We start from the raw sequence: 18,535 nt of genomic DNA, 5'->3' as shown, positions 1-18,535 counted from the left end.
CTGTGGTCAGTTGGTCAGTTTCTGATTCCGAGGTCAGACTGTGGTTAGTTGATCAGTTTCTGGTTCCAAGGTCAGACTGTGGTCAGTTGGTCAGTTTCTGGTTTCTAGGTCAGACTGTGGTCCGTTGGTCAATTTCTGGTTTCTAGGTCAGACTGTGGTCAGTTGGTCAGTTTCTGTTTTTAGGTCATACTGAGGTCAGATGGTCAGTTTCTGGTTTCTAGGTCAGACTGTGGTCAGTTCGTCAGTTTCTGGTTTCTAGATCAGTGTGTGGTTAGTTGGTCAGTTTCTGGTTTGTCGCGGAGACTGAGGTCAGTTGGTCAGTTTCATGTTGCCTCGGTCAGACTGTGGTCAGTTGGTCAGTTTCTGGTTCCGAGTTCAGACTGTGGTCAGTTGGTCAGTTTCTGATTCCAAGGTCAGACTGTGGTCAGTTGGTCAGTTTCTGGTTTCTAGGTCAGACTGTGGTCCGTTGGACAATTTCTTGTTTCGAGGTCAGACTGTGGTCAGTTGGTCAGTTTCTGTTTTTAGGTCAGACTGAGGTCAGATGGTCAGTTTCTGCTTTCTAGGTCAGAATGTGGTCAGTTCGTCAGTTTCTGGTTTCGAGTTAAGAATGTGGTCAGTTCGTCAGTTTATGGTTTCGAGGTCAGACTGTGGTCAGTTGGTCAGTTTCTGGTTTCGAGGTCAGACTGTTGTCAGTTGGTCAATTTCTGGTTTCTAGGTCAGACTGTGGTCAGTTGGTCATTTTCTGTTTTCTAGGTCAGACTGTGGTCAGTTGGTCAATTGCTGGTATCTATGTCAGACTTTGGTCAGTTGGTCAGATATTGGTCGCAAGTTCAGAATGTGGCCTGCTGGACAGTTTGTGGTTGCTAGGTCAGACTGTGGTCATTTGGTCAGCTTGTTGTTTCGAGGTCAGACTGTGGTCAGTTGTTCAGCTTCTGGTTTCTTGGTCAGACTGTGGTTAGTTGGTCATTTGCTTGTTTTTACGTCAGACTTTGGTCAGTTGGTCAGATTCAGGTCGCTAGGTCAGAATGTTGTCTGTTGGAAAGTTTGTGGTTGCAAGGTCAGACGGTGGTCATTTGGTCAGTTTCTGGTTTCTAGTTCAGACTTGTGGTTAGTTGTTCAGTTTCGCGTTGTCTTGGTCAGTTGGTCAGTTTCATGTTGTCTCGGTCAGACTGTGGTCAGTTAGTCAGTTTCTGATTCCGAGGTCAGACTGTGGTTAGTTGGTCAGTTTCTGGTTCCAAGGTCAGACTCTGGTATGTTGGTCAGTTTCTGGTTTCTAGGTCAGACTGTGGTCCGTTGGTCAATTTCTGGTTTCTAGGTCAGACTGTGGTCAGTTGGTCAGTTTCTGTTTTTAGGTCAGACTGAGGTCAGATGGTCAGTTTCTGGTTTCTAGGTCAGACTGTGGTCAGATCGTCAGTTTCTGGTTTCTAGATCAGTGTGTGGTCAGTTGGTCAGTTTCTGGTTTCTAGGTCAGACTGTGGTCCGTTGGACAATTTCTTGTTTCGAGGTCAGACTGTGGTCAGTTGGTCAGTTTCTGTTTTTAGGTCAGACTGAGGTCAGATGGTCAGTTTCTGGTTTCTAGGTCAGAATGTGGTCAGTTCGTCAGTTTCTGGTTTCGAGCTAAGAATGTGGTCAGTTGGTCATTTTATGATTTCGAGGTCAGACTGTGGTCCGTTGGACAATTTCTTGTTTCGAGGTCAGACTGTGGTCTGTTGGTCAGTTTCTGTTTTTAGGTCAGAATGAGGTCAGATGGTCAGTTTCTGCTTTCTAGGTCAGAATGTGGTCAGTTCGTCAGTTTCTGGTTTCGAGTTAAGAATGTGGTCAGTTCGTCAGTTTATGGTTTCGAGGTCAGACTGTGGTCAGTTGGTCAGTTTATGGTTTCGAGGTCAGACTGTGGTCAGTTGGTCAATTTCTGGTTTTTAGGTCAGACTGTGGTCAGTTGGTCAGTTTCCGGTTTCTTGGTCAGATTGTGGTCAGTTGGTCATTTGCTTGTTTCTAGGTCAGACTTTGGTCAGTTGGTCAGATACTGGTCGCTAGGTCAGAATGTGGTCTGTAGGACAGTTTGTGGTTGCAAGGTCAGACGGTGGTCATTTGGTCAGTTTCTGGTTTCTAGGTCAGTCCTGTGGTCAGTTGGTCAGTTTCGGGTTCCAAGGTCAGACTGTGGTCAGTTGGTCAGTTTCTTTTTTCTAGGTCAGACTGTGGTCCATTGGTCAGTTTCTGGTTTCTAGATCAGACTATGGTCAGTTGGTCAGTTTCTGTTTTTATGTCAGACTGAGGTCACACGGTCAGTTTCTGGTTTCTAGGTCAGAATGTGGTCAGTTGGTCATTTTCTGTTTTCCTGGTCAGACTGTGGTCAGTTGGTCAATTGCTGGTTTCTATGTCAGACTTTGGTCAGTTGGTCAGATATTGGTCGCAAGGTCAGAATGTGGTCTTTTGGACAGTTTGTGGTTGCTAGGTTAGACTGTGGTGATTTGGTCAGCTTCTGGTTTCGAGGTCAGACTGTGGTCAGTTGTTCAGTTTCTGGTTTCTTGGTCAGACTGTGGTCAGTTGGTCATTTGCTTGTTTTTACCTCAGACTTTGGTAAGTTGGTCAGATACTGGTCGCTAGGTCAGAATGTTGTCTGTTGGAAAGTTTGTGGTTGCAAGGTCAGACGGTGGTCATTTGGTCAGTTTCTGGTTTCTAGGTCAGACTTGTGGTTAATTGTTCAGTTTCGCGTTGTCTTGGTCAGTTGGTCAGTTTCATGTTGTCTCGGTCAGACTGTGGTCAGTTGGTCAGTTTCTGATTCGGAGGTCAGACTGTGGTCAGTTGGTCAGTTTCTTTTTTCTAGGTCAGTCTGTGGTCCATTGGTCAGTTTCTGGTTTCTAGGTCAGACTGTGGTCAGTTGGTCAGTTTCGGTTTTTATGTCAGACTGAGGACAGACGGTCAGTTTCTGGTTTCTAGGTCAGAATGTGGTCAGTTGGTCAGTTTCTGGTTTCGAGCTAAGAATGTGGTCAGTTGGTCAGTTTATGGTTTCGAGGTCAGACTGTGGTCCGTTGGACAATTTCTTGTTTCGAGGTCAGACTGTGGTCAGTTGGTCAGTTTCTGTTTTTAGGTCAGACTGAGGTCAGATGGTCAGTTTCTGCTTTCTAGGTCAGAATGTGGTCAGTTCGTCAGTTTCTGGTTTCGAGTTAAGAATGTGGTCAGTTCGTCAGTTTATGGTTTCGAGGTCAGATTGTGGTCAGTTGGTCAGTGTATGGTTTCGAGGTCAGACTGTGGTCAGTTGGTCAATTTCTGGTTTTTAGGTCAGACTGTGGTCAGTTGGTCAGTTTCTGGTTTCTTGGTCAGATTGTGGTCAGTTGGTCACTTGCTTGTTTCTAGGTCAGACTTTGGTCAGTTGGTCAGATACTGGTCGCTAGGTCAGAATGTGGTCTGTAGGACAGTTTGTGGTTGCAAGGTCAGACGGTGGTCATTTGGTCAGTTTCTGGTTTCTAGGTCAGTCCTGTGGTCAGTTGGTCAGTTTCGGGTTCCAAGGTCAGACTGTGGTCAGTTGGTCAGTTTCTTTTTTCTAGGTCAGACTGTGGTCCATTGGTCAGTTTCTGGTTTCTAGATCAGACTATGGTCAGTTGGTCAGTTTCTGTTTTTATGTCAGACTGAGGTCACACGGTCAGTTTCTGGTTTCTAGGTCAGAATGTGGTCAGTTGGTTAGTTTCTGGTTTCGAGTTAAGAATGTTTTCAGTTGGTCAGTTTCTGGTTTCGAGGTCAGACTGTGGTCAGTTGTTCAGTTTCTGGTTTCTAGTTCAGACTGTGGTCAGTTGTTCAGTTTCGGGTTGTCTTGGTCAGTTGGTCAGTTTCATGTTGTCTCGGTCAGACTTTGGACATTTGGTAAGTTTCTGGTTTCTAGGTCAGTCTGTGGTCAGACTGTGGTCAGTCGGTCAGTTTCTGGTTTATCGGTCAGACTGCGGTCAGTTGTTCAGTTTCTGGCTGTCTAGGTCTGTTTCCCTGGTCAGTTTTTTTTACTTTTTGGTTGCTAGGTCATCCTTTGGTCAGTTGGTCAATTGCTTGTTGCTCGATCAGACTGTGGTCAGTTGATCAGTTTCTGGTTTCGAGGTCAGACTGTGGTCAGTTGATCAATTTCTGGTTTCTAGGTCAGACTGTGGTCAATTGGTCATTTTCTGTTTTGTTGGTCAGACTTTGGTCAGTTGGTCAATTGCTGGTTTCTATGTCAGACTTTGGTCAGTTGGTCAGATACTGGTTGCAAGGTCAGAATGTGGCCTGTTGGACAGTTTGTGGTTGGTAGGTCAGACTGTGGTCATTTTGGTCAGTTTCTGGTTTCGAGGTCAGACTGTGTTCAGTTGTTCAGTTTCTGGTTTCTTGGTCAGATTGTGGTCAGTTGGTCATTTGCTTGTTTCTACGTCAGACTTTGGTCAGTTGGTCAGATACTGGTCGCTAGGTCAGAATGTGGTCTGTTGGACAGTTTGTGGTTGCAAGGTCAGACGGTGGTCATTTGGTCAGTTTCTGGTTTCTATGTCAGACTTGTGGTCAGTCGGTCAGTTTCGGGTTCCAATGTCAGACTGTGGTCAGTTGGTCAGTTTCTTTTTTCTAGGTCAGACTGTGGTCCATTGGTCAGTTTCTGGTTTCTTGGTCAGATTGTGGTCAGTTGGTCTTTTGCTTGTTTCTACGTCAGACTTTGGTCAGTTGGTCAGATACTGGTCGCTAGGTCAGAATGTGGTCTGTTGGACAGTTTGTGGTTGCAAGGTCAGACGGTGGTCATTTGGTCAGTTTCTGGTTTCTAGGTCAGACCTGTGGTCAGTTGTTTAGTTTCGGGTTCCAAGGTCAGACTGTGGTCAGTTGGTCAGTTTCGTTTTTCCAGGTCAGACTGTGGTCCATTGGTCAGTTTCTGGTTTCTAGATCAGACTATGGTCAGTTGGTCAGTTTCTGTTTTTATGTCAGACTGAGGTCACACGGTCAGTTTCTGGTTTCTAGGTCAGAATGTGGTCAGTTGGTTAGTTTCTGGTTTCGAGTTAAGAATGTTTTCAGTTGGTCAGTTTCTGGTTTCGAGGTCAGACTGTGGTCAGTTGTTCAGTTTCTGGTTTCTAGTTCAGACTGTGGTCAGTTGTTCAGTTTCTGGTTTCTAGTTCAGACTGTGGTCAGTTGTTCAGTTTCTGGTTTCTAGGTCAGACTGTGGTCAGTTGTTCAGATTCGGTTTGTCTTGGTCAGTTGGTCAGTTTCATGTTGTCTCGGTCAGACTTTGGACATTTGGTAAGTTTCTGGTTTCTAGGTCAGACTGTGGTCAGACTGTGGTCAGTAGGTCAGTTTCTGGTTTATCGGTCAGACTGTGGTCAGTTGTTCAGTTTCTGGCTGTCTAGGTCTGTTTCCCTGGTCAGTTTTTTTTACTTTTTGGTTGCTAGGTCATCCTGTGGTCAGTTGGTCAATTGCTTGTTGCTCGATCAGACTGTGGTCAGTTGGTCAATTTCTGGTTTCTAGGTCAGACTGTGGTCAGTTGGTCATTTTCTGTTTTCTTGGTCAGACTTTGGTCAGTTGGTCAATTGCTGGTTTCTATGTCAGACTTTTGTCAGTTGGTCAGATACTGGTTGCAAGGTCAGAATTTGGCCTGTTGGACAGTTTGTGGTTGTTAGGTCAGACTGTGGTCATTTGGTCAGTTTCTGGTTTCTAGGTCAGACTGTGGTCAGTTGGTCAGTTTCTTTTTTTTTGGTCAGACTGTGGTCCATTGGTCAGTTTCTGGTTTGTAGGTCAGACTGTGGTCAGTTGGTCAGTTTCTGTTTTTATGTCAGCCTGACGTCAGACGGTCAGTTTCTGGTTTCTAAGTCAGAATGTGGTCAGTTGGTCAGTTTCTGGTTTCGAGGTCAGACTGTGGTCAGTTGTTCAGTTTCTGGTTTCTAGGTCAGACTGTGGTCAGTTGTTCAGTTTCGGGTTGTCTTGGTCAGTTGGTCAGTTTCATGTTGTCTCGGTCAGACTTTGGACATTTGGTAAGTTGCTGGTTTCTAGGTCACACTGTGGTCAGACTGAGGTCAGTAGGTCAGTTTCTGGTTTCTCGGTCAGACTGTGGTCAGTTGTTCAGTTTCTGGCTGTCTAGGTCTGTTTCCCTGGTCAGTTTTCTTTTACTTTTTGGTTGCAAGAGATTCCTGTGGTCAGTTGGTCAATTGTTTGTTGCTCGATCAGACTGTGGTCAGTTGATCAGTTTCTGGTTTCGAGGTCAGACTGTGGTCAGTTGGTCAATTTCTGGTTTCTAGGTCAGACTGTGGTCAGTTGGTCATTTTCTGTTTTCTTGGTCAGACTTTGGTCAGTTGGTCATTTGCAGGTTTCTATGTCAGACATTGGTCAGTTGGTCAGATACTGGTCGCAAGGTCAGAATGTGTCCTGTTGGACAGTTTGTGGTTGCTAGGTCAGACTGTGGTCATTTGGTCAGTTTCTGATTTCGAGGTCAGACTGTGGTCAGTTGTTCAGTTTCTGGTTTCTTGGTCAGATTGTGGTCAGTTGGTTATTTGCTTGTTTCTACGTCAGACTTTGGTCAGTTGGTCAGATACTGGTCGCTCGGTCAGAATGTGGTCTGTTGGACAGTTTGTGGTTGCAAGGTCAGACTGTGGTCTTTTGGTCAGTTTCTGGTTTCTAGGTCAGACTTGTGGTAAGTCGGTCAGTTTCGGGTTCCAAGGTCAGACTGTGGTCAGTTGGTCAGTTTCGTTTTTCTAGGTCAAACTGTGGTCCATTGGTCAGTTTCTGGTTTCTAGATCAGACTATGGTCAGTTGGTCAGTTTCTGTTTTTATGTCAGACTGAGGTCACACGGTCAGTTTCTGGTTTCTAGGTCAGAATGTGGTCAGTTGGTCAGTTTCTGGTTTCGAGGTCAGACTGTGGTCAGTTGTTCAGTTTCTGGTTTCTAGTTCAGACTGTGGTCAGTTGTTCAGTTTCGGTTTGTCTTGGTCAGTTGGTCAGTTTCATGTTGTCTCGGTCAGACTTTGGACATTTGGTAAGTTTCTGGTTTCTAGGTCAGACTGTGGTCAGACTGTGGTCAGTAGGTCAGTTTCTGGTTTATCGGTCAGACTGTGGTCAGTTGTTCAGTTTCTGGCTGTCGAGGTCTGTTTCTCTGGTCAGTTTTTTTTACTTTTTGGGTGCTAGGTCATCCTGTGGTCAGTTGGTCAATTGCTTGTTGCTCGATCAGACTGTGGTCAGTTGATCAGTTTCTGGTTTCGAGGTCAGACTGTGGTCAGTTGGTCATTTTCTGTTTTCTTGGTCAGACTTTGGTCAGTTGGTCAATTGCTGGTTTCTATGTCAGACTTTGGTCAGTTGGTCAGATACTGGTTGCAAGGTCAGAATGTGGCCTGTTGGACAGTTTAGGTTGCTCGGTCAGACTGTGGTCATTTGGTCAGTTTCTGGTTTCGAGGTCAGACTGTGTTCAGTTGTTCAGTTTCTGGTTTCTTGGTCAGATTGTGGTCAGTTTGTCATTTGCTTGTTTCTATGTCAGACTTTGGTCAGTTGGTCAGATACTGGTCGCTACGTCAGAATGTGGTCTGTTGGACAGTTTGTGGTTGCAAGGTCAGACGGTGGTCATTTGGTCAGTTTCTGGTTTCTAGGTCAGACTTGTGGTCAGTCGGTCAGTTTCGGGTTCCAAGGTCAGACTGTGGTCAGTTGGTCAGTTTCTGTTTTCTAGGTCAGACTGTGGTCCATTGGTCAGTTTCTGGTTTCTTGTTCAGACTGTGGACAGTTAGTCCCTTTCTGTTTTTATGTCAGCCTGAGGTCAGACGGTCAGTTTCTGGTTTCTAGGTCAGAATGTGGTCAGTTGGTCAGTTTCTGGTTTCGAGGTCAGACTGTGGTCAGTTGTTCAGTTTCTGGTTTCGAGGTCAGAATGTGGTCAGTTGTTCAGTTTCGGTTTGTCTTGGTCAGTTGGTCAGTTTCATGTTGTCTCGGTCAGACTTTGGACATTTGGTACGTTTCTGGTTTCTATGTCAGACTTTGGTCAGACTGAGGTCAGTAGGTCAGTTTCTGGTTTCTCGGTCATACTGTGGTCAGTTGTTCAGTTTCTGGCTGTCTAGGTCTGTTTCCCTTGTCAGTTTTCTTTTACTTTTTTGTTGCTAGGTCTTCCTGTGGTCAGTTGGTCAATTGTTTGTTGCTCGATCAGACTGTGGTCAGTTGATCAGTTTCTGGTTTCGAGGTCAGACTGTGGTCAGTTGGTCAATTTCTGGTTTCTAGGTCAGACTGTGGTCAGTTGGTCATTTTCTGTTTTCTTGGTCAGACTTTGGTCAGTTGGTCAATTGCAGGTTTCTATGTCAGACTTTGGTCAGTTGGTCAGATACTGGTCGCAAGGTCAGAATGTGGCCTGTTGGACAGTTTGTGGTTGCTAGGTCAGACTGTGGTTATTTGGTCAGTTTCTGATTTCGAGGTCAGACTGTGGTCAGTTGTTCAGTTTATGGTTTCTTGGTCAGATTGTGGTCAGTTGGTCATTTGCTTGTTTCTACGTCAGACTTTGGTCAGGTGGTCAGATACTGGTCGCTAGGTCAGAATGTGGTCTGTTGGACAGTTTGTGGTTGCAAGGTCAGACGGTGGTCATTTAGTCAGTTTCTGGTTTCTAGGTCAGTCTGTGGTCAGTTGGTCAGTTTCTGTTTTTATGTCAGACTGAGGTCAGACGGTCAGTTTCTTGTTTCGAGGTCAGACTGTGGTCAGTTGGTCAGTTTCTGTTTTTAGGTCAGACTGAGGTCAGATGGTCAGTTTCTGCTTTCTAGGTCAGAATGTGGTCAGTTCGTCAGTTTCTGGTTTCGAGCTAAGAATGTGGTCAGTTGGTCAGTTTATGGTTTCGAGGTCAGACTGTGGTCCGTTGGACAATTTCTTGTTTCGAGGTCAGACTGTGGTCAGTTGGTCAGTTTCTGTTTTTAGGTCAGAATGAGGTCAGATGGTCAGTTTCTGCTTTCTAGGTCAGAATGTGGTCAGTTCGTCAGTTTCTGGTTTCGAGTTAAGAATTTGGTCAGTTCGTCAGTTTATGGTTTCGAGGTCAGACTGTCGTCAGTTGGTCAGTTTATGGTTTCGAGGTCAGACTGTGGTCAGTTGGTCAATTTCTTGTTTTTAGGTCAGACTGTGGTCAGTTGGTCAGTTTCCGGTTTCTTGGTCAGATTGTGGTCAGTTGGTCATTTGCTTGTTTCTAGGTCAGACTTTGGTCAGTTGGTCAGATACTGGTCGCTAGGTCAGAATGTGGTCTGTAGGACAGTTTGTGGTTGCAAGGTCAGACGGTGGTCATTTGGTCAGTTTCTGGTTTCTAGGTCAGTCCTGTGGTCAGTTGGTCAGTTTCGGGTTCCAAGGTCAGACTGTGGTCAGTTGGTCAGTTTCTTTTTTCTAGGTCAGACTGTGGTCCATTGGTCAGTTTCTGGTTTCTAGATCAGACTATGGTCAGTTGGTCAGTTTCTGTTTTTATGTCAGACTGAGGTCACACGGTCAGTTTCTGGTTTCTAGGTCAGAATGTGGTCAGTTGGTCATTTTCTGTTTTCCTGGTCAGACTGTGGTCAGTTGGTCAATTGCTGGTTTCTATGTCAGACTTTGGTCAGTTGGTCAGATATTGGTCGCAAGGTCAGAATGTGGTCTGTTGGACAGTTTGTGGTTGCTAGGTTAGACTGTGGTGATTTGGTCAGCTTCTGGTTTCGAGGTCAGACTGTGGTCAGTTGTTCAGTTTCTGGTTTCTTGGTCAGACTGTGGTCAGTTGGTCATTTGCTTGTTTTTACCTCAGACTTTGGTAAGTTGGTCAGATACTGGTCGCTAGGTCAGAATGTTGTCTGTTGGAAAGTTTGTGGTTGCAAGGTCAGACGGTGGTCATTTGGTCAGTTTCTGGTTTCTAGGTCAGACTTGTGGTTAATTGTTCAGTTTCGCGTTGTCTTGGTCAGTTGGTCAGTTTCATGTTGTCTCGGTCAGACTGTGGTCAGTTGGTCAGTTTCTGATTCGGAGGTCAGACTGTGGTCAGTTGGTCAGTTTCTTTTTTCTAGGTCAGACTGTGGTCCATTGGTCAGTTTCTGGTTTCTAGGTCAGACTGTGGTCAGTTGGTCAGTTTCGGTTTTTATGTCAGACTGAGGACAGACGGTCAGTTTCTGGTTTCTAGGTCAGAATGTGGTCAGTTGGTCAGTTTCTGGTTTCGAGCTAAGAATGTGGTCAGTTGGTCAGTTTATGGTTTCGAGGTCAGACTGTGGTCCGTTGGACAATTTCTTGTTTCGAGGTCAGACTGTGGTCAGTTGGTCAGTTTCTGTTTTTAGGTCAGACTGAGGTCAGATGGTCAGTTTCTGCTTTCTAGGTCAGAATGTGGTCAGTTCGTCAGTTTCTGGTTTCGAGTTAAGAATGTGGTCAGTTCGTCAGTTTATGGTTTCGAGGTCAGATTGTGGTCAGTTGGTCAGTGTATGGTTTCGAGGTCAGACTGTGGTCAGTTGGTCAATTTCTGGTTTTTAGGTCAGACTGTGGTCAGTTGGTCAGTTTCTGGTTTCTTGGTCAGATTGTGGTCAGTTGGTCACTTGCTTGTTTCTAGGTCAGACTTTGGTCAGTTGGTCAGATACTGGTCGCTAGGTCAGAATGTGGTCTGTAGGACAGTTTGTGGTTGCAAGGTCAGACGGTGGTCATTTGGTCAGTTTCTGGTTTCTAGGTCAGTCCTGTGGTCAGTTGGTCAGTTTCGGGTTCCAAGGTCAGACTGTGGTCAGTTGGTCAGTTTCTTTTTTCTAGGTCAGACTGTGGTCCATTGGTCAGTTTCTGGTTTCTAGATCAGACTATGGTCAGTTGGTCAGTTTCTGTTTTTATGTCAGACTGAGGTCACACGGTCAGTTTCTGGTTTCTAGGTCAGAATGTGGTCAGTTGGTTAGTTTCTGGTTTCGAGTTAAGAATGTTTTCAGTTGGTCAGTTTCTGGTTTCGAGGTCAGACTGTGGTCAGTTGTTCAGTTTCTGGTTTCTAGTTCAGACTGTGGTCAGTTGTTCAGTTTCGGGTTGTCTTGGTCAGTTGGTCAGTTTCATGTTGTCTCGGTCAGACTTTGGACATTTGGTAAGTTTCTGGTTTCTAGGTCAGTCTGTGGTCAGACTGTGGTCAGTAGGTCAGTTTCTGGTTTATCGGTCAGACTGCGGTCAGTTGTTCAGTTTCTGGCTGTCTAGGTCTGTTTCCCTGGTCAGTTTTTTTTACTTTTTGTTTGCTAGGTCATCCTTTGGTCAGTTGGTCAATTGCTTGTTGCTCGATCAGACTGTGGTCAGTTGATCAGTTTCTGGTTTCGAGGTCAGACTGTGGTCAGTTGATCAATTTCTGGTTTCTAGGTCAGACTGTGGTCAATTGGTCATTTTCTGTTTTGTTGGTCAGACTTTGGTCAGTTGGTCAATTGCTGGTTTCTATGTCAGACTTTGGTCAGTTGGTCAGATACTGGTTGCAAGGTCAGAATGTGGCCTGTTGGACAGTTTGTGGTTGCTAGGTCAGACTGTGGTCATTTTGGTCAGTTTCTGGTTTCGAGGTCAGACTGTGTTCAGTTGTTCAGTTTCTGGTTTCTTGGTCAGATTGTGGTCAGTTGGTCATTTGCTTGTTTCTACGTCAGACTTTGGTCATTTGGTCAGATACTGGTCGCTAGGTCAGAATGTGGTCTGTTGGACAGTTTGTGGTTGCAAGGTCAGACGGTGGTCATTTGGTCAGTTTCTGGTTTCTATGTCAGACTTGTGGTCAGTCGGTCAGTTTCGGGTTCCAATGTCAGACTGTGGTCAGTTGGTCAGTTTCTTTTTTCTAGGTCAGACTGTGGTCCATTGGTCAGTTTCTGGTTTCTTGGTCAGATTGTGGTCAGTTGGTCTTTTGCTTGTTTCTACGTCAGACTTTGGTCAGTTGGTCAGATACTGGTCGCTAGGTCAGAATGTGGTCTGTTGGACAGTTTGTGGTTGCAAGGTCAGACGGTGGTCATTTGGTCAGTTTCTGGTTTCTAGGTCAGACCTGTGGTCAGTTGTTTAGTTTCGGGTTCCAAGGTCAGACTGTGGTCAGTTGGTCAGTTTCGTTTTTCCAGGTCAGACTGTGGTCCATTGGTCAGTTTCTGGTTTCTAGATCAGACTATGGTCAGTTGGTCAGTTTCTGTTTTTATGTCAGACTGAGGTCACACGGTCAGTTTCTGGTTTCTAGGTCAGAATGTGGTCAGTTGGTTAGTTTCTGGTTTCGAGTTAAGAATGTTTTCAGTTGGTCAGTTTCTGGTTTCGAGGTCAGACTGTGGTCAGTTGTTCAGTTTCTGGTTTCTAGTTCAGACTGTGGTCAGTTGTTCAGTTTCTGGTTTCTAGTTCAGACTGTGGTCAGTTGTTCAGTTTCTGGTTTCTAGGTCAGACTGTGGTCAGTTGTTCAGTTTCGGTTTGTCTTGGTCAGTTGGTCAGTTTCATGTTGTCTCGGTCAGACTTTGGACATTTGGTAAGTTTCTGGTTTCTAGGTCAGACTGTGGTCAGACTGTGGTCAGTAGATCAGTTTCTGGTTTATCGGTCAGACTGTGGTCAGTTGTTCAGTTTCTGGCTGTCTAGGTCTGTTTCCCTGGTCAGTTTTTTTTTACTTTTTGGTTGCTAGGTCATCCTGTGGTCAGTTGGTCAATTGCTTGTTGCTCGATCAGACTGTGGTCAGTTGGTCAATTTCTGGTTTCTAGGTCAGACTGTGGTCAGTTGGTCATTTTCTGTTTTCTTGGTCAGACTTTGGTCAGTTGGTCAATTGCTGGTTTCTATGTCAGACTTTTGTCAGTTGGTCAGATACTGGTTGCAAGTTCAGAATTTGGCCTGTTGGACAGTTTGTGGTTGTTAGGTCAGACTGTGGTCATTTGGTCAGTTTCTGGTTTCTAGGTCAGACTGTGGTCAGTTGGTCAGTTTCTTTTTTTTTGGTCAAACTGTGGTCCATTGGTCAGTTTCTGGTTTGTAGGTCAGACTGTGGTCAGTTGGTCAGTTTCTGTTTTTATGTCAGCCTGACGTCAGACGGTCAGTTTCTGGTTTCTAAGTCAGAATGTGGTCAGTTGGTCAGTTTCTGGTTTCGAGGTCAGACTGTGGTCAGTTGTTCAGTTTCTGGTTTCTAGGTCAGACTGTGGTCAGTTGTTCAGTTTCGGGTTGTCTTGGTCAGTTGGTCAGTTTCATGTTGTCTCGGTCAGACTTTGGACATTTGGTAAGTTGCTGGTTTCTAGGTCACACTGTGGTCAGACTGAGGTCAGTAGGTCAGTTTCTGGTTTCTCGGTCAGACTGTGGTCAGTTGTTCAGTTTCTGGCTGTCTAGGTCTGTTTCCCTGGTCAGTTTTCTTTTACTTTTTGGTTGCAAGGGATTCCTGTGGTCAGTTGGTCAATTGTTTGTTGCTCGATCAGACTGTGGTCAGTTGATCAGTTTCTGGTTTCGAGGTCAGACTGTGGTCAGTTGGTCAATTTCTGGTTTCTAGGTCAGACTGTGGTCAGTTGGTCATTTTCTGTTTTCTTGGTCAGACTTTGGTCAGTTGGTCAATTGCAGGTTTCTATGTCAGACATTGGTCAGTTGGTCAGATACTGGTCGCAAGGTCAGAATGTGGCCTGTTGGACAGTTTGTGGTTGCTAGGTCAGACTGTGGTCATTTGGTCAGTTTCTGATTTCGAGGTCAGACTGTGGTCAGTTGTTCAGTTTCTGGTTTCTTGGTCAGATTGTGGTCAGTTGGTTATTTGCTTGTTTCTACGTCAGACTTTGGTCAGTTGGTCAGATACTGGTCGCTCGGTCAGAATGTGGTCTGTTGGACAGTTTGTGGTTGCAAGGTCAGACTGTGGTCATTTGGTCAGTTTCTGGTTTCTAGGTCAGACTTGTGGTAAGTCGGTCAGTTTCGGGTTCCAAGGTCAGACTGTGGTCAGTTGGTCAGTTTCGTTTTTCTAGGTCAAACTGTGGTCCATTGGTCAGTTTCTGGTTTCTAGATCAGACTATGGTCAGTTGGTCAGTTTCTGTTTTTATGTCAGACTGAGGTCACACGGTCAGTTTCTGGTTTCTAGGTCAGAATGTGGTCAGTTGGTCAGTTTCTTTTTTTTTGGTCAGACTGTGGTCCATTGGTCAGTTTCTGGTTTGTAGGTCAGACTGTGGTCAGTTGGTCAGTTTCTGTTTTTATGTCAGCCTGACGTCAGACGGTCAGTTTCTGGTTTCTAAGTCAGAATGTGGTCAGTTGGTCAGTTTCTGGTTTCGAGGTCAGACTGTGGTCAGTTGTTCAGTTTCTGGTTTCTAGGTCAGACTGTGGTCAGTTGTTCAGTTTCGGGTTGTCTTGGTCAGTTGGTCAGTTTCATGTTGTCTCGGTCAGACTTTGGACATTTGGTAAGTTTCTGGTTTCTAGGTCACACTGTGGTCAGACTGAGGTCAGTAGGTCAGTTTCTGGTTTCTCGGTCAGACTGTGGTCAGTTGTTCAGTTTCTGGCTGTCTAGGTCTGTTTCCCTGGTCAGTCTTCTTTTACTTTTTGGTTGCAAGGGATTCCTGTGGTCAGTTGGTCAATTGTTTGTTGCTCGATCAGACTGTGGTCAGTTGATCAGTTTCTGGTTTCGAGGTCAGACTGTGGTCAGTTGGTCAATTTCTGGTTTCTAGGTCAGACTGTGGTCAGTTGGTCATTTTCTGTTTTCTTGGTCAGACTTTGGTCAGTTGGTCAATTGCAGGTTTCTATGTCAGACATTGGTCAGTTGGTCAGATACTGGTCGCAAGGTCAGAATGTGGCCTGTTGGACAGTTTGTGGTTGCTAGGTCAGACTGTGGTCATTTGGTCAGTTTCTGATTTCGAGGTCAGACTGTGGTCAGTTGTTCAGTTTCTGGTTTCTTGGTCAGATTGTGGTCAGTTGGTTATTTGCTTGTTTCTACGTCAGACTTTGGTCAGTTGGTCAGATACTGGTCGCTCGGTCAGAATGTGGTCTGTTGGACAGTTTGTGGTTGCAAGGTCAGACTGTGGTCATTTGGTCAGTTTCTGGTTTCTAGGTCAGACTTGTGGTAAGTCGGTCAGTTTCGGGTTCCAAGGTCAGACTGTGGTCAGTTGGTCAGTTTCGTTTTTCTAGGTCAAACTGTGGTCCATTGGTCAGTTTCTGGTTTCTAGATCAGACTATGGTCAGTTGGTCAGTTTCTGTTTTTATGTCAGACTGAGGTCACACGGTCAGTTTCTGGTTTCTAGGTCAGAATGTGGTCAGTTGGTCAGTTTCTGGTTTCGAGGTCAGACTGTGGTCAGTTGTTCAGTTTCTGGTTTCTAGTTCAGACTGTGGTCAGTTGTTCAGTTTCGGTTTGTCTTGGTCAGTTGGTCAGTTTCATGTTGTCTCGGTCAGACTTTGGACATTTGGTAAGTTTCTGGTTTCTAGGTCAGACTGTGGTCAGACTGTGGTCCGTAGGTCAGTTTCTGGTTTATCGGTCAGACTGTGGTCAGTTGTTCAGTTTCTGGCTGTCGAGGTCTGTTTCTCTGGTCAGTTTTTTTTACTTTTTGGGTGCTAGGTCATCCTGTGGTCAGTTGGTCAATTGCTTGTTGCTCGATCAGACTGTGGTCAGTTGATCAGTTTCGGGTTTCGAGGTCAGACTGTGGTCAGTTGGTCATTTTCTGTTTTCTTGGTCAGACTTTGGTCAGTTGGTCAATTGCTGGTTTCTATGTCAGACTTTGGTCAGTTGGTCAGATACTGGTTGCAAGGTCAGAATGTGGCCGTTTGGACAGTTTAGGTTGCTCGGTCAGACTGTGGTCATTTGGTCAGTTTCTGGTTTCGAGGTCAGACTGTGTTCAGTTGTTCAATTTCTGGTTTCTTGGTCAGATTGTGGTCAGTTTGTCATTTGCTTGTTTCTACGTCAGACTTTGGTCAGTTGGTCAGATACTGGTCGCTACGTCAGAATGTGGTCTGTTGGACAGTTTGTGGTTGCAAGGTCAGACGGTGGTCATTTGGTCAGTTTCTGGTTTCTAGGTCAGACTTGTGGTCAGTCGGTCAGTTTCGGGTTCCAAGGTCAGACTGTGGTCAGTTGGTCAGTTTCTGTTTTCTAGGTCAGACTGTGGTCCATTGGTCAGTTTCTGGTTTCTTGTTCAGACTGTGGACAGTTAGTCCCTTTCTGTTTTTATGTCAGCCTGAGGTCAGACGGTCAGTTTCTGGTTTCTAGGTCAGAATGTGGTCAGTTGGTCAGTTTCTGGTTTCGAGGTCAGACTGTGGTCAGTTGTTCAGTTTCTGGTTTCGAGGTCAGAATGTGGTCAGTTGTTCAGTTTCGGGTTGTCTTGGTCAGTTGGTCAGTTTCATGTTGTCTCGGTCAGACTTTGGACATTTGGTACGTTTCTGGTTTCTATGTCAGACTTTGGTCAGACTGAGGTCAGTAGGTCAGTTTCTGGTTTCTCGGTCATACTGTGGTCAGTTGTTCAGTTTCTGGCTGTCTAGGTCTGTTTCCCTTGTCAGTTTTCTTTTACTTTTTTGTTGCTAGGTCTTCCTGTGGTCAGTTGGTCAATTGTTTGTTGCTCGATCAGACTGTGGTCAGTTGATCAGTTTGTGGTTTCGAGGTCAGACTGTGGTCAGTTGGTCAATTTCTGGTTTCTAGGTCAGACTGTGGTCAGTTGGTCATTTTCTGTTTTCTTGGTCAGACTTTGGTCAGTTGGTCAATTGCAGGTTTCTATGTCAGACTTTGGTCAGTTGGTCAGATACTGGTCGCAAGGTCAGAATGTGGCCTGTTGGACAGTTTGTGGTTGCTAGGTCAGACTGTGGTTATTTGGTCAGTTTCTGATTTCGAGGTCAGACTGTGGTCAGTTGTTCAGTTTATGGTTTCTTGGTCAGATTGTGGTCAGTTGGTCATTTGCTTGTTTCTACGTCAGACTTTGGTCAGGTGGTCAGATACTGGTCGCTAGGTCAGAATGTGGTCTGTTGGACAGTTTGTGGTTGCAAGGTCAGACGGTGGTCATTTAGTCAGTTTCTGGTTTCTAGGTCAGACTGTGGTCAGTTGGTCAGTTTCTGTTTTTATGTCAGACTGAGGTCAGACGGTCAGTTTCTGGTTTCTAGGTCAGAATGTGGTCAGTTGGTCAGTTTCTGGTTTCGAGGTCAGACTGTGGTCAGTTGTTCAGTTTCTGATTTCTAGGTCAGACTGTGGTCAGTTGTTCAGTTTCGGGTTGTCTTGGTCAGTTGTTCAGCTTCATGTTGTCTCGGTCAGACTTTGGACATTTGGTCAGTTCTGGTTTCTCGGTCAGACTGTGGTCAGACTGTGGTCAGACTGTGGTCAGTAGGTCAGTTTCTGGTTTCTCGGTCAGACTGTGGTCAGTTGTTCAGTTTCTGGTTGTCTACGTCTGTTTCTCTGGTCAGTTTTTTTAACTTTTTGGTTGCTAGGTCATCCTGTGGTCAGTTGGTCAATTGCTTGTTGATCGATCAGACTGTGGTCAGTTGGTCAATTTCTGGTTTCTAGGTCAGACTGTGGTCAGTTGGTCATTTTTTTTTCTTGGTCAGACTGTGGTAAGTTGGTCAATTGCTGGTTTCTATGTCAGACTTTGGTCAGTTGGTCAGATACTGGTCGCAAGCTCAGAATGTGGCCTGTTGGACAGTTTGTGGTTGCTAGGTCAGACTGTGGTCATTTGGTCAGCTTCTGGTTTCGAGGTCAGACTGTGGTTAGTTGTTCAGTTTCGCGTTGTCTTGGTCAGTTGGTCAGTTTCATGTTGTCTCGGTCAGACTGTGGTCATTTGGTCAGTTTGTGGTTTCGAGGTCAGACTGTGGTCAGTTGTTCAGTTTCTGGTTTCTTGGTCAGACTGTGGTCAGTTGGTCATGTGCTTGTTTCTACGTCAGACTTTGGTCAGTTGGTCAGATACTGGTCGCTGGGTCAGAATGTTGTCTGTTGGACAGTTTGTGGTTGCAAGGTCAGAAGGTGGTCATTTGTTCAGTTTCTGGTTTCTAGGTCAGACTTGTGGTTAGTTGTTCAGTTTCGCGTTGTCTTGGTCAGTTGGTCAGTTTCATGTTGTCTCGGTCAGACTGTGGTCAGTTGGTCAGTTTCTGGTTCCGAGGTCAGACTGTGGTCAGTTGTTCAGTTTCTGGTTCCAAGGTCAGACTGTGGTCAGTTGGTCAGTTCCTGGTTTCTAGGTCAGACTGTGGTCCGTTGGTCAATTTCTGGTTTCTAGGTCAGACTGTGGTCAGTTGGTCAATTTCTGGTTTCTAGGTCAGACTGTGGTCAGTTGGTCAGTTTCTGGTTTCTAGGTCAGACTGTGGTCAGTTCGTCAGTTTCTTTTTTCGAGTTAAGAATGTGGTCATTTCGTAAGTTTCTGGTTTCGAGGTCAGACTTTGGTCAGTTGGTCAGTTTCTGGTTTCGAGGTCAGACTGTGGTCAGTTGGTCAGTTTCTGTTTTCTTGGTCAGACTTTGGTCAGTTGGTCAATTGCAGGTTTCTATGTCAGACTTTGGTCAGTTGGTCAGATACCGGTCGCAAGGTCAGAATGTGGCCTGTTGGACAGTTTGTGGTTGCTAGGTCAGACTGTGGTTATTTGGTCAGTTTCTAATTTCGAGGTCAGACTGTGGTCAGTTGTTCAGTTTATGGTTTCTTGGTCAGATTGTGGTCAGTTGGTCATTTGCTTGTTTCTACGTCAGACTTTTGTCAGGTGGTCAGATACTGGTCGCTAGGTCAGAATGTTGTCTGTTGGACAGTTTGT

The sequence above is a fragment of the Pristiophorus japonicus genome, unplaced genomic scaffold (assembly GCF_044704955.1).
Source record: "Pristiophorus japonicus isolate sPriJap1 unplaced genomic scaffold, sPriJap1.hap1 HAP1_SCAFFOLD_29, whole genome shotgun sequence".
NCBI lineage: Eukaryota > Metazoa > Chordata > Chondrichthyes > Pristiophoridae > Pristiophorus > Pristiophorus japonicus.
The sequence above is the reverse complement of the archived record's forward strand: the minus strand, read 5'-3'. Positions refer to the sequence as shown.